The 15,412-nt window shown below is 44.6% G+C and overlaps 1 protein-coding gene across 4 annotated transcripts in view; it reads right to left on the bottom strand.

Moving 5' to 3' along the window:
- The window catches only part of CDC42EP3 (CDC42 effector protein 3), a 29,477-nt gene extending 21,775 nt beyond the window's left edge, over positions 1 to 7,702 (bottom strand). The window contains exon 1 of one of the 4 annotated variants that reach the window (XM_035272788.3): positions 7,556 to 7,702. The gene's annotated coding sequence lies outside the window, so the exon portion shown is untranslated. Of the gene's footprint in view, positions 1 to 6,886; positions 7,112 to 7,555 lie in introns of those variants that run through there. The other 3 variants (XM_008980852.5, XM_008980851.5, XM_054245042.2) reach the window with 3 other exon arrangements.
- Between the last annotated feature and the right edge of the window lie 7,710 nt (positions 7,703 to 15,412).

Below are 15,412 nucleotides of genomic sequence, written 5' to 3'. Positions count from 1 at the left end.
ACTTTGTCATTAAGTCCTATTGCAGAAAAGATGAATGATAAACTAGATTCACTCCCTACCCTCAAGGAGCCAGTAGTCTAATTAGGGAGTCACTTGGTTCAATAAAGAACACAGATGGAGCCGCCGAAGGCCTCTGTCCTTAGCAAACGTATGCAGGAGCAGAAAACCGAATACCACGTGTGCTCACTTATAAGTTGGAGCTAAATGAGAACAAACGGATACAAAGAGGGGAACAACAGACACTGGGGCCTACTTGAGGGGGAAGGGTGGGAGGAGGAAGAGGAGGAGAAAGAGTAATGATCAGGTACTATGCTTAGTTCCTGGGTGATGAAATAATCTGTACACCAAACCCCGTGACATGAGCCTACCTATATAACAAACATGCACATGTAGCCCTGAACCTAAAAGTTTTTTAAAAAGACAATTTAAATGCAGTGTTAACAATAGAGACCCTATGGAAATGCCTCTGATACAAGAACTTCCCATCCCCACCCTCCCACTCTGCCATTTCTTCACAGGTGATGGGACGAAGCCTGCCCAGAGAAAGGGAAGGATTTGTTTTGTGATTAGCCGGTCGGCCAAGGGCTTAGAGCCTCATCTCCCGCTATGCTAAAATCAATGTTTTAAGTCTGAAGTGACCCTTGGCAAAACAAAAATTTAAAAAAATAAATAAAAAGGTAGGGAAATCAAACACAGTCTGAATGGCAAAGCCACATTTCACCAAAAATGCCTCTGCTTGTTTTAAAAACTCTGTGTAGCCTAAATGATTATGATGTATTTGGACAGAAAAGCTTTTTCAACTGAACTCACGACAATGATCTATCATTGGCAAGATGTGTCTACAAAGAGGACCTTCAGGTTGTTACTAGAACATGACAGATTCCCGAATGTGCAAACTGTCTAAACAGAGGCCTGACTTTGAAGTTCCCTGCCCGCCTTCCATGCTTGCTCAGGCTGCTCTGCCAGAGATCTGCACGGGTCTGTTTTCAACCCAGAGTCTTACATTATTAGTAGAAAGACAGCTATGCTAATAGGTGCCACTGATCCTGGCTCACTGATTCTAGAACTAGAGATTATCTGAGATCATCTCCCGACAAATGGTGGCATTTTACGGATGAGAACAAGAAAACCTCAAGCGGTCAAAGTTATACAATTTGGGTCAGAGCTAAGACCAGAATCTGTATTTTTTTTTATCTCTACTCACACACACACACACCCCTTTTGATTGCCCTCACTTAATTCTCCATTAGTTCTATCAGTGTTTTACCACGTTCTCATGGCTCTCTTCCTGTAATGCCTGTGGTTCTCTAAAATGTCCCTGGGTTCCTCCAGCTCTTTAGGGCATATTGCAGTTATGTAGCTTCTGTTTTGTGTTTTCCAGAGTGTGTTTCCTGCCAGCCTAGTCCTGCAGCTGCTCAGTGGGCAAAACTATTTGAGAAACTCCAGACACTACCTCCCTGTGAAGATTCACTATATACACGGGCTTTTTAAATGCTCTGAACAGTCCTACAGAAAGCGACTTTCATCAAAGTGGGGTCCCACATTTTGATGAAAGCAAAAGAATACTTTTCTGATGCTATTCATGGCTCCAGGTACACTCTAGGCCGTGCCCTTGTTATCTGATTGCAGGTGTGGGATCTCTGCAACACGGTTTAACAAAGGGCCAAAGGCTAGAAGGCTAATAACTTCCATATGGAAATAAAACCCAATTCACTGAAAATCCTTTTTAAAAACTTTTAAATTTGGGATTCTAGAATTCTATTAATTCATGATTTAGGCAAGCAGTAAGGAGTAAGCAAACACTACTTTGGAACTCATCAGCTTCCACACAGTTTACTTGGCTATTTAGAAATAGTAATCTTTTAAATATCAATATCATGCTTTGTATTACAAAACTGTATAGTTAAAATTTGGAAACTGCTTTTCTAACAGAGGTATTGTCAAATTCAGTCCATCATCATGTGATTCTGATGAAACTTTGCAGTGAAGTGTATCAAGGCCAACGAAAGCTTTTTTGTTGTTGTTAAATAAACATACCTGACTATTGCTTTAGAACTACATGGCTACTTATTCTGGCGTGTGGGGTATTGTTTTGTTTTGTAGCCTTTGAGGGGTGGGGACAGGAGAAGATTTCAAATGGAACTGGACAGCTCCAAGGCTGTAACCCTCAGCTTTGAGGCAACCTGAGTTATTTCGGGCTGTCCTTTCCAGAACTCTGTTCAGTCTGAGACGTTCTTGGAGCTGACCCCTACAGCTAGTCACAAACCCACAGCATCAAAGCAGTGGAGGCCAGGCAGGCCCTGTGGGTTTTCCAGGACACCTCTCGAGGTTTCGAAGGCTTCTTTGTTCTACCTTTCTTATCTAGCAGGGCCCAGGGCACATGCAGAACTATAACAAGACTTGACTTCTGCCATGGACAGAACCCCAGGGCCTTTCTGTCAACCTTACACGTAGCTCCCCTTCTGCTGAGTTCTTGCAGCAACATCGTCGGCAAACATGGACTAAAACTCCCACTGAGTGCCGGGACTGAAGGCCCAGGTAGTGCGGTTCCTGCCTTCAAGGAGGGAATTGTCCAGACACGGTTACTAGACCCCTGACTTCCCAGAACTTTGAAGCAGGCACATGGTCTACACTAGAGCTCCACTTCATCCCTGGCCCCCAGAATTCTTGTCCCTGGCTGTGGCTTGGCTTGCTTTCTCACTAGAGAGCCCCACATTTAGTAAATCTCTTCGTTTATGGCATAAATTAAACTGCTTTATGTTAACTGTAGGAGAAGGCTGTTGCCATGTGTGGGATTGAACCATCTTTAATAATAAAATAATTTACATAGTATTCCCCAAGGCTGGCAATTATTGTCATCTTTAACTGTGAGATACAGGGTGATATGAAATTATGTCCTTGCCAGAGGCCAAAAGTCGCAACAAAAATCAGATTTCAGGCCGGCGCGGTGGCTCACGCCTGTAATCCCAGCACTTTGGGAGGCAGGTGGATCACAAGGTCAAGAGATCAGGACCATCCTGGTCAAGAAAGTGAAACCCTGTCTCTACTAAAAATACAAAAATTAGCTGGGCGTGGTGGTGCATGCCTGTAATCCCAGCTACTCGGGAGGCTGAGGCAGGAGAATTGCTTGAATTCTCCGCCAGGAGGCGGAGGTTGCCATGAGCTGAGATTGCGCCATTGCACTCCAGTCTGAGTAACAACAGCAAAACTCCGTCTCAAAAAAAACAAAAAACAAAAAATCAGATTTCACAACTTCTCTGCCCCTCCTCCCTGCTGGTGGGGGTGTGGGATTTAGTATAAGATCAAAGAGACCTGAGTTCAAACCCTGCTTCTACTATTGAGCTGTGTAATCTTGACCACGTTACTAAACCTTTCTGAGCCTGTGTTCTCATCTGAAGAAGAACAATATAATAGTCTGCCTTATCCTCAAAACATATTTCTAAGACCCTTAGTGGGTGCCTGAAACCTTGGACAGTACTGAACCGTATACTATTTATATATGTATACATACACACACACACACACACACACACACATCTGTGATAAAGTTTAATTTGTAAAATAGGCACAGTAAGAGACTAATAATAAAATAGAACAATTATAACAATGTAATAAAAATTATGTGACCATGGTCTCTTTCTCTCAAAATATCTTATTGTTGCATATTCACCTATTTTCAGACTGTGGTTGACTGTGGGTAACTGACACACAGAAAGGAAAACCACAGATAAGAGGTTTTCTATCTCAAAAAATAGTTATGAATATTAAATGACAGAACCAGTATTAAGTACCTAGGAAAACAACAAGAGCAACACTGAAACCTCAACCTTTTATTGTGCCTAGTCTGGGTCAGGCACTGTTCCGAGTACATCATCTTTTTTTTAACTCCTTTAATTGTCAGGATAATATTATCCCCATTTTACAAAGGATAAACTGAGGTACAGGCTAAGCAACTTGCCCAAAATCACACAGGTGTTAAGTGGCAGAACTAGGACACGTGCTCAGGCAGTCTGACTCAGGGAGGCTTCAGAAGTTCAAGGTGTTTTTTTTCCCCATCCCCTTAACCCAAAGAGCTGCTGACTTTCAGAAAGGATTAGCCACTTATGCCTGCACATATTGTGTTGATAAACTGCACATGCATGTTTAGGTGTTCTGCTTATTGCAGTGTTGGGTAAGTTATACAACTGGTCTGTCCTCAGTCTCTACACCAGTAAAATGGGGATACAACAGTTCCTTCATAAGATGATTGGTAGAAACAAATAATCAAGATGAAGGGCTGAGAAGAGTGTTTGACACGTAGGACAGGTTCCACTTAGGAAGTGCTTATAACATCCAAAGTAATGAACAATGTAATATATGAGGAGAATTCTTGGTCTTCTCTGCTTGGTGAGACACACAAGATTTTGTGGGTGGCTGAATCCAGTATTTAAAAATGGCTATACTTGTTCTCTGGCAAACATACTGCATTTAAAAACAGATTCATTCAATCAATGAAAAGAAAACCAGGTTCACAGGATTCTGGTAAGAAATGAGACTGGGCCTAGATAAAATCAGACTGAAAGTAAGAATCTTCATAATAATAATACAACCAGAGCAGTCTTCTTGGAGGTCTCTAGGTTATGAATTATATTCCACCCACTGGATAAATGTTACAGTTAATGGGCAAAGAATTTGTGAAAAATCTATGGCCTGGTTAAAAAAAAATTTGGGTGATATAGGTTAAAGCAATTTTATCCCCAACACTGTTGAATACCAGAAACTTTGTAAGTGAAAAAGCACAGCTTTTGAGAGCATGCTGGACATAAAACAAAACACCACATTAAAGGAAAGGCTGGAGCACAGGGCAAATGAACCCATGTGAGCCCTTTTGCAATCACTGTTACGGCTTTGTATTATTCATCTTGCACCACACTTAAATGTACACTAAAAAGCAAAAAGTGTGCCACACTTACTACTCTAGCTGCTTTTACTTGTTCCATAGAGATATGTGAGACAATTTCACTGATCAGATGGAGGGAAAGAGGAGCTCATCTTATTTCAAGCCTGTAGCTGCTGCCACAGCCTCAGCACCATGTTCTAATCATTGAATTCATCATGTAAATCTCTAGCAGATGATACCACTGGAAAACAGAAACTGTCTTGGATCCAGAAACGCTTCCAAATTTTTCCTCTAAAGTTCTTATCTGTGAGCCCAGAGACTGGGGCTGTTTCATTCAATGGGTGAGGCCCATTGGGAAAGCAGCATTCTTCGGGAGACTTCGTAAGGAACTTTCAACCATTCCTTGACTAGATAAATGGCCTTTATCATTTATTTCACGTGAAAGTGCTAAATATTTCGCAACTACTCCAACTTATTTCTGAGTGTCTAAATCTATTCTGAAAAGGATATGCATCACACACATACCTGTGTAGTTTATTAACTACCAATAAGAGCTTATACAAATTGCAGGGGGTATGAAAGAATAGACTTCTGGAATTGTCCAGAAAAGAAAAGGTACATTTCCTGGTTTTAAGAGGAAAGCTCTTGTATAAATTAGAACATTACAGGAGGCTTTTAAATTATCTTAGGGACAAGACCCTTAGGGCATCATCAGTGGTTCCTGGCGAGTCTTTTTTTCCTCCCTGTGATGTTAAGGGGAAGTCCCTAAGACCGGCTTTGCTATTAAAATACAGACATCTGCTGCTCTTCTAATTTTGTTCCGTTTAAAAGGCAGTACTCCCAAGAAACTCTTGGATATTGTGAGAACTAAGATCTGGGGGATGGGGACAGAATCTCTGTCTCCCTAACACATTTATCAGTTCCCTCCCTAGAGCCCCCCTACACCCTCAGCACACACCAGCAGCCCACTCCTCCAAATACGCCCGGGCTGGAAAGATTCATGTTGCAATACCCTTCTGACAATCCTATTCCCGCCCTCATTTTAATTCGCTCCCCTCACCTTTTTTTTTTTTAAACAAAATGTAATTACTTGACTGTCAGCCTGGGCTGCACTCTGGGGCTTTTACTACTTTCAACACAGCTGCGCTCCCGGCTTTGATGCTGCTGTCCACGCAGCTTGTCCCAGCCACAGCCTGGCTCTCGGTAATGTAACATTCAAGTGCGTATTTATTTTTAAACTGACCTCTCCTAGACTGTACAGTATAAAGGAAATCCTGCCAAAAAATATTCTACTTTCTATTTATAAGATGAAACACATGCCTCCCAAAGTCGAGAGGGGGATAGAGCATAATAATTCATAAAGAAAAAATGGCCAGAGCCATTCGTCCTCACATGTCTGATATTTGTCTGTGTCAAGGCACTTAGTTTCAAGGAGAAAGGTCTGGGGAACCCCAAAACCTTGTAAATGTTTCAGCTGTCACGGTCAAAAGACAAAAAAACAAAAAAAGTCAATAGCCAGATCTGCAGGTTGTTGCCCCGCTAACAATGCTCTCCGTTAAGAAAGAAGAGGGCACGGGGCGGGGGGGGGCGATGCCACGGCAGAGCTGTGCGATGCACCCATGTGCGGCTCTGGTTCCAATCCACGACGCGAGGGGCGCGGTAGCGAAGTGAGGCTTGTTCTCCTATGGAAAAATTCTACACGCGGCCAGAATGGCTCTGTCAATAGCTCAGAGGGTGCAATGCGGCCGCGCAGCCCCACCCTTAAAAGTGGTGGGCGCAAATGGAGGAGCCCTACGTTCCGGTGGGGCCGCCCGACCCCCTCCTGGCTTGCTTTACGTTCCCTTCAGTCCTTTGAACATGAGATGGGAAAGCGATGCCCTCGGTATCCAGTCTCTCTGTTGGTTTCCCAGCCTAACACCAGCGCACGCCGGAAAGCGGCCACGGCCGCGGGCGGGACAGACTCACAGACAGGTAGAGAGGAAGGAGTTCTGGGCTCTCCCGACTCACCGGCAGCCGCCGAGGATCTCAACCGCTGCCCGAGCCCCCCACGGGCACAAGCAGAACCAGCCTGCCGGTGCTTGCAGAACCAGCCGGGTGTGCCGGCGCGGCGCGGCGCCTGCTCACCGCATTCTCCGCTCCGAGACGGCGTGAAGGCTCTCCAGGCCCGCGGCCGGGTCTCCGGGTTGGCCCCGCGCCGCGGCCCCTCGGCCGCGAGAGAAGGTGCGCGCGACTGAGCGTTAGGCGGCCGGACGCGAGGACTGAACCTGCGGAGGGCGGGGCAACGCGGGGCGGGGCCGGCGGCGCGGGGCTGGCCCGGGGCGGGGCGGAGCGGAGGGAGCGGAGGGAGCGGAGGGAGCGGGCGGCGGGGCCGACCCTCCCGGACGCGGTACCTGTGCCCTGGCCCGGGGCCAGCAGGCGGCCAGGCGCGCGGGGGGTGGGGGGGGGTCAACGGCGGACCCTCGGAGGACAATGGGCGCCCACTGTTACCTCCCCAGCGCCACCCCCAAGTAGGCGACTTCCCTCAGAGAAGAACCCGCGTTCGGCTCCCTTAGCACAAAGAAAGGTCGCCACACTCCCGGTTTAAAGAAGGACCCCGAGGTGCTGCCGCCCGGGTGCTCGGGGACAATAGGACTCCGCCCGTACCCCGGACTCCCGCAGTAAACCTCGTGCGCCCACCTCTCCCGATCCCAACAAGCCGACCTAGCTGTGCGAGGTTCCGGCGTGGCGGGCGGTGACCCGCAGGGAAGCGAAGCCACCTGAGTGCGCCGCCCCAGCCCGGCCGCAGCTCCCCGGGTCCCTCGCAGCCCGGGCTCCGGTGAGCGCGGAGGGGGAGGGTCGCGTTCTGTCAGTTTCCAGCTCGCTCCCCTAGTAGCTGCAGCCAAAACCCGGAGAGTGGACTTAACGCCCTGGAGATGCCGGAGCTACCGGCTGAGCAGCTGGACACGCGACGAACCGCAGACGCTACAGGTTCTCCAGTTCAGAGGGAGGCGTGTCTTCTCCCTCGGGGTCTTTTAAAGGGATTTGCCTAAAGTAGGGGCAAGCTGTTGGCGGCTGCCCCAGACGCCCGACGAGGCGCAAGTGGTGCAGCTGCCGGCCCGGGAGCGTAAAATTCCGCCCGTGGCGGCACCTGCGCCCGCCGGTCACCCAGACGCCGCCGCCTGGCGCGCCCCTCCCCTCCGCGGGGGCCTGAGCTCGAACCGGGTTAATGAATGCTAATTTTCTTAATCGGTCTCCGTCTCCTCCTCTTCTGAGAGTCGTCGGCCTGTGGAAGGAGTAGGCCACAGGAAAGGGCAGTGTTTTCCGGCTGGGAGGTCCCAGCCCGCAGGATCAGCCTGGGGAAGGGGCTGGGACCCTGGGGAGTCAGACGCTCGGGGTCTGGCCTCTGCCCTAAGACTCTCAGGTTGGATGGAAATCCTGGCACAACGCGGAGAACCTCCCAAGCACCTTGGCTTTGCCGAAAGATATCAGCTTCAGGTCATCACCGCAGTGCCCTGGGTCTATCTGAAACCTTAGAGGGTGCACCTTAAGCCGACGTTGTAAACCCAGGCTGACGTTAAGGTGAAGTGAAAAGGAAACGGACACAACTGTTCTGGAAGCAAAATACTTGGGTGGAGAGTTAAAAGCCTCAAAGAAAAATAATAGTTGGCAGGTCAAATAGCCATGAGGTTAGAAGTCAAATACTAAACTCCGCTGAAGTGATGCTAGAAGTTTGACAAGCAAAACAGTGCGTGAAGATAAGAGACCCAGCATTGTTTCCCTTCTTCAAAAGACAACTGGTCCAAAATTTCCTTTGGCAGATACCTGGATTCTACTCCAGATTCCTGAGCATTTTACTTGGGGCTCATATTTCAAATATGTTCCATTTGGCACTAATGTATATATTTTATATATTAATTTATTGAAAAATATTAAATGTTTCTGGCTTACTTAAAAAATGGTATTTTTATAAATATTTATGCATAGTTTTCATTACATATGGTATAGGTCCAAATAATGTGTGTGTATATATTTATAAAAAACCACATGTAAAATTCCTTTTGAACACATAAAGACATTCCTTCCACGTCTTATATGTAACTTTTTTTCACGTGATCTATTGTTAGCTGCTGTTAAAAGCACTTTATTTCCACATGGCCCAATAAATAACTTCTTTTATAGTTTGTGCAAATATAGAGTGGCAGGTTGTTTGAGGTGGCAGTTTTATTCCAAAACCCTAATTTTACTTTTCTACATTATTCCTTGCCTTTCGGAGGTTTTCTCTCCCTCTGCCATTTTGAAATGAGACTTCTTCACTGCTGGGCTCTAAAGAGTTATCTAGGATCTGCTCATTTAAGGGCCTGGTGGTTTGATTTATCCTGGTTCCTTTGATGCCCTATGTTATCTCTCTCTCTCTCTCTCTCTCTCTCTCTCTCATTAAGCCTTACTCTATCAGCCAGGCTGGAGTGCAGTGACGGGATCTGGGCTCACTGAAACCTCTGCTGCCTGAGTTCAAGCAATTCTCTCGCCTCAGCCTCCCGAGTAGCGCCTGCCACCCTGCCTGGCTAATTTTTGTATTTTTTTGGTAGAGACGGGGTTCCACCTTCTTGGCCAGCCTGGTCTTGAACTCATGGCCTCGTGATCCACCTGCCTTGGCCTCCAAAGTGCTGGGATTACAGGTGTGAGCCACTGTGCCTGGCCTCTTTCTTTCTTTTCAGGGTGTTCAACTCCTGGCCTCAAGTGATCCTTCTGTTTCAGCCTCCCAAAGTGCTGGGATTACAAGCATGAGCCACCATGCCCTGTGCCTTATGTTATTTCTTTGTGTTGAATGTCTTCAGTGAGTAATGATGCCCTCATATAGTGAATTGTTCTTCCAAATGAGTTCATTTCCTGTGCTAACTACCATCGCTTGTAGAGTTAATGGATATAGGTTTCAATACGTTATGGGACTCTATTACTGGAAGTGAGGAAAAAGCTTCACTTCAGGAAGATTTTAAGGGTTCTGAGATTCTGCTCTGCATTTTGGAAAGGTGTAGCCTTAAACATTTGGTGGTAACCTTAGAAGCCTAGTTGAGACTAATATCTGTAGAACACCTGTCTGGCCCAACAGTGGGCTGTTTTTCTATTAGTCCCTACTTGGGAGAAAAGCCAAGTAGTATTGGCAGTGACTTTGCTATCCAGAAACCTGTGATCTACCTAAGTGCAGAGAGCACCTTGCCAGGGTACACAAGCATGTGCTGACCACATTCTAGTTTCTTGCTACCAAGTACGGTCCCAGGACCAGCAGCATCAAGCCTCACTCCAGGGCTATTGAATTGGAATCTTCAGTCTAATGAAACGTGGACAGTTTGTGTGCACATTTAATGATTGAAAAGCACTGACCATGAGTGCTTGGTGGTTCTCCACCTTTTAAAGTTACAAACTGATTTGAAAATCTCATGGCATTCATGAACACCCTTGGAAAAACATACAGAATGATACACAAAATTTTATACAATTTCAGAGTTCCTGTAAAGATCTATCGATGGCAGGGAAGTCCTAGGTTAAGACCCTCTCAGTCACAAAGAAGAGTGACTCAATATTCGCTGGAGGAGTTAAGAGAGGATTCTTATAGGGGACAGAGCTTAAATTAAACCTGGGGGAGTTTGATAGGAAGAGGGGTAAGGAAGAGCATTTCAGGCTATTGAAATGTAAAAGCAAATGGTCCTGAGAGGGAAAACAGAGAATGTCCATTTTTGTATGTGTTCATGTGAAACTTAATGAGGAGACTGTAGTTTGATAGCAGGCTTTCCTTGCAATTATCATAGCTTGAAAATCCAGAAAATGGAGGTTTCACGTAAGATCTCATTTTGTTCTACTTTGCTCACCTCTCACTCTGTCCAAGCCACATTGGCCTTCAGGCTATTCCAGGGACTCCAGACAACAAAGCCTGGCCCACTCTGTCTGCCTGGGGCATTTCCCCAAATCAGTAAAAGGCTCATTAAGATCTTTATTCAAATGAGACTTCAAGGGAGAGGCTTTCTCTCTAAAATAGCAGTCCCTCCCACATTTCCCTTTCCCTAAATAAAACGGGAAGAGCAATTGCTTCACTACCTGCCTTTATATTTATAAATTCATTTATGGTCTGTTTCCTTTAACATATGAACTTTATTTGCTGCTGTATCTCCTGTGCATAGAACAGGGCCTGGCATACAGTAGGTACTCAATAAATGTTTATTGACTAAATGACCTTTTAACTATAACCAGTAATGAGTATGAAAGTCATGTTTACAAACTCTATAGCTGCAGAAATCATAATATATCAAACATTCTTGGAATATACCATGTTTGCTGAGACTGAATTTTCAACCACTTCTCTTTAGTCTAATAGAACAAGAAATACTAAACACATGGAACATTTTAACTTTGAAAATTCAAACATTTTAAAGTAAGGCTTACAAAAAAATGTCTGTATAGTCCATGTATAATGCATAACTATTTTTCTTCTGGAAAAGCTGAAACACACTCGTGTACTTAGCTGGGGTTTTCCTCCAGAATGCCACATCCAGGCTGAATTCGTGTGTGTGTATGGTCTCGATTATCCCTCTAAGTTAGATTTAAGGAAAACGTAGGAGAAGCTGGAAGGTTAGAACATTCTGAATGAGAATTTCCTTAAAGCTTGAGTATTCCCCTCCTTGCTGCCCAATTAAAATTTCACCAGTCCTGGAAATATGTCAACCTGTGCTAATGAACTTGATTGACTAATTGCCAAGGCTAAGGAATTTTCTAACCAGTGATTTCCTTGTAAATAAAGAAATTTAGGTCTCATCTTGGTGGGGAGACTTCAGCTTTCCCTAATTGAATGCAGTAGGAAATGGTATACTGTGAGCTATAGTATGAGAGGCTATATTTGCATGGGGACTACAGGCCTAAGATACAGTTCTAAGCAGGTTACACTGTTACTCACCATAACCACTGAATATGTTTTTGGCATTTGTATTAGCTCCTGCACTTGGGACAGCACCGATTTAATTTGTGCATAAGACCTTCAAATATAGATGCATACTTGGTTCTGATTGTTAGTGCCAACCAGTGACTAATAAATAGCATTACTGTATATGTATATAGGCTTCTTTGCTTCTAAAAACACTTTCTCATTTCATCCTTATTTTAGGTCGTTTTGTTCATGCTGGGTAGGTAAGGCATTTATGGTTTATTTATATACTTCTAATTTCCAGAAGGGATTTGAGGCAACTTAGAAGGCTTTTGTATATAATGAGTCATTCCTTTCTTTTTTTCCACCTTTAACTGAGGTATAATTGATTGAGTCATGCCTATTGTACTCTTTGTTACGTGCTCTTTCCCCACATACCTGTATGTCTCCTTCCTTAGCTTTCTTCCCATGTTGCTTAAATCTGAACTCCCAGATGCCTGCCTTCCAAGACATCTTTTTTTTTTTTTTTTTTTTTTGAGACAGAGTCTTGCTCTGTTGCCAGGCACCAGGCTGGAATACAGTGGCAAGATCTCGGCTCACTGCAACCTCCCCCTCTGGGTTCAAGCAATTCTCCTGCCTCAGCCTTTCAAGCAGCTGGGACTACAGGCACATGCCTCCATGCCCAGCTAATTTTTGTATTTTAGTAGAGATGGGGTTTCACCATGTTGGCCAGGATGGTCTCAATCTCTTGACCTCGTGATCTGCCCAACTCAGCCTCCCAAAGTGCTGGGATTACAGGTGTGAGCCACTGTGCCCAGCAAGACATCTTATATAAAGTATCAACCATGGCCTTCTTTATCCCATTACCCCCTTTATTCTTCTTCATAGCACTTAACACCTGACATGTTGATTGTATATTTATTTGTTTATTGCCTGTCTGCTCCCCATACCACTAGAATATAAACTCCACAAGGGCAGAAATATTACCTATTTTATTCATGGCTGTATCCCAACCCCTTGATCAGTGCTTGGCACATAATAGGGATTTAATAAATGTTTGTTGAATGAATAAATGAATGAAGCCGCAGTGCTTAGTGCAGGCACCTGGCATGTGATAAATATTTGTTGAATTAAACAAAGCTTTAATGAATGAGCTAGAGAAAGGTCTGTGATTCTTTCAAGGTTATGCTGATAGTGATAACTTGCTTTATCGAGATTCGAATCCCCACTAATTCTTTCTCCGAGCCTTCTTCATTTGTATACCTGGTAGACTGTTGTAATGTCAAAGTTTCTTTGTTCATCCTTTTTGGTACCTGACAAAAATTAAACATCATAGAGCTTTGATAGTGATTATAAAGTGAGCAAGAAAAATGATTATTTCAATTAATGCTCTGGGTTAGTGAGAAACAATAAAAGAGAGAGGTCTGCAATGATACTCCCCTCTCTTACTTCTCCTGCTTCCCTGCATGCATTCACACACAGATAGAACACATACTCATATACCATCCCCCAAACACACACACATAACACACACCTACATCTACCAGTGTTCACCAAGGACAAATCATCTTCTGAGGGGTAATTACAGATCACTTCTTTTGGACTCCCATAAAGAGAACCAGGAAGTGTGCAGTAGAGGACACCCAGGATTGTTCTTGTTGCATTTCCTTCACAAAGAACAACTTGCAGGGATATTTATAAACCACACCTGACAATTGTCTCCTCCTTCTTTTAGGGCCCCAAGGTGGCTTACACTTAGGGCCAGCATCCTTCCCTGTGGCTCATGCCTCTGATGTGCTGGGCTGTCGAGCATGCCTCTTCAACCTGGTACTGTGGTTGTTCTCAAGGCCCCTTCTTGGCCATGCCTGATTTTCAGAAATGTTCTACTGGTCATTAACTCTGTAGAGACAATGACTGTGGTGTTTTCCTCAACAAAGATAACAGACAGGTAGATGCATGGCCTTGACAGTGCGTAGAGCTCCCTGACTACTGACCGAACAGGTTGGAGCCAGAGGGGAGGGGAACCATGTCACCCACTTAACATGTATTTATTGGGTGTCTACTTTGTGCCAAGGAATTGGGCCAATAAGGCTGGCACTCTTCTTGGGCTGACCTATATTTCTCTCATTTTTCAAGCCTGTTGACTAGATGTGGAAACTATTGTTGTCAAAAGCCTCCATCTGAACACTCCAGAGACATCTAGATGCCCCTGACTGTAATCAGGTCACTTGTCTGAGCCTCAGGACATGCACCCATGCAAGAGTCAATGCTTGGACATCCTGTGCTTTGCACCTCAGTCTGGAAATGCTGTTTGACTAACACAAGTGAACACTGAATGCCAAGCTGCTTCTTCCAAGGTAGTCATCTCCTCTGTTACTCTCTATTAAAATCTTTGTGCCTAAGAGTGGTCTAGGTCTTCCTTTTTGGTTTGTAAAGTCTTATCTTTAAATTGTTTCTAATTACGGGTTTGCCTAGAAAACAAAGGCAGGAATTTTGCACGTTCATTCCATTATATTGTAGCCCTTAGAACCTGCTGCAGAGATCTGTTTGCTAGTGAATATGACCTAACACTCTTATTGTCATTCAACTTACATTTATTGAGCACCAGAGTGTAAGGCACTGTAACAGGTACTCTAAAAGGTACAAAGATAAATGTGCTTCCTACACCTAAGCAGATTAAACTTGTACAGATGATAAAACAAGCATACAAGTAACTATAATACCAGATAATATATCATAAATTTTATCAATTCCATGATTTTTTCCAAATGCCAAATAGGGACCCATATTCTAATATGTTATCGGTCAATGGGACAATATGTATTGCCCTTGGGATTATCTGACATGTGTGGTCCACTAATGCTGATATTTCACTATACACTGGTGGTTTTGAAGTTTTCTCCCTTTCAAATGGAATTGTAAGCAAGACCTCAGTGCTTCTTACAGGTGAATGTGCAGCTGCTCTGGTTGAGCTATAGTGAATGAGGAATCCTTCTCTGTCTACCCCCATTCTCTTGCCAAGGGGTTCTTGAAACTCCTTCTTGATTCTCATTGGCTCTCTTATGGGCTGAATATTTGTATTTCCATAAAGTTTATATGTTAAAATCCTAACCCCTGAGGTGATGGTATTAGGAGGATGGGTCTTCAGTAGGTGATTAGATTGGAGCTCTCATGATGGGATTGATGCCCTTATAAAAGAGACCCTAGAGAGTTCCCTTGCTGTTTATGTCAGGTGAGGACATAGCAAGAAAGGTTGCCTATGACCCATGAAGCAGACTCTCATCTGACACCAATGTTAGCCTTGATCTTGGATTTGCCAGCCTCCAGAACTGTGAGAGATAAATATTTTTTCTTTAAGCCACCCAATTTATGGTGTTTTTGTCACACTAGCTTAAACAAACTAAGACAGACTCCAAGAAACAGCTGAAACCACAGAGAGATGATCAGTAAATAGAATACTTCTGGGTAGAGTATCCCAGGATGGCCTGATTAACATTGGGTGATTATTGGGCTTTCCACTGTACAAGGCTCGGGCATGTGGTCTGAATGCACCTGTTTGTGTTACAGATCTTTATGACTCAGGTAAATGGCCTCCATAGAGGGTGTCAGTGGGGATCCAGGACTTGACTGGTGAGTTTCATGGC

Source organism: Callithrix jacchus, chromosome 14 (assembly GCF_049354715.1).
Source record: "Callithrix jacchus isolate 240 chromosome 14, calJac240_pri, whole genome shotgun sequence".
NCBI classification, from domain to species: Eukaryota; Metazoa; Chordata; class Mammalia; order Primates; family Cebidae; genus Callithrix; species Callithrix jacchus.
Note: the sequence above shows the minus strand (reverse complement) of the source record. Positions and strands in the feature narration are given on the sequence as shown.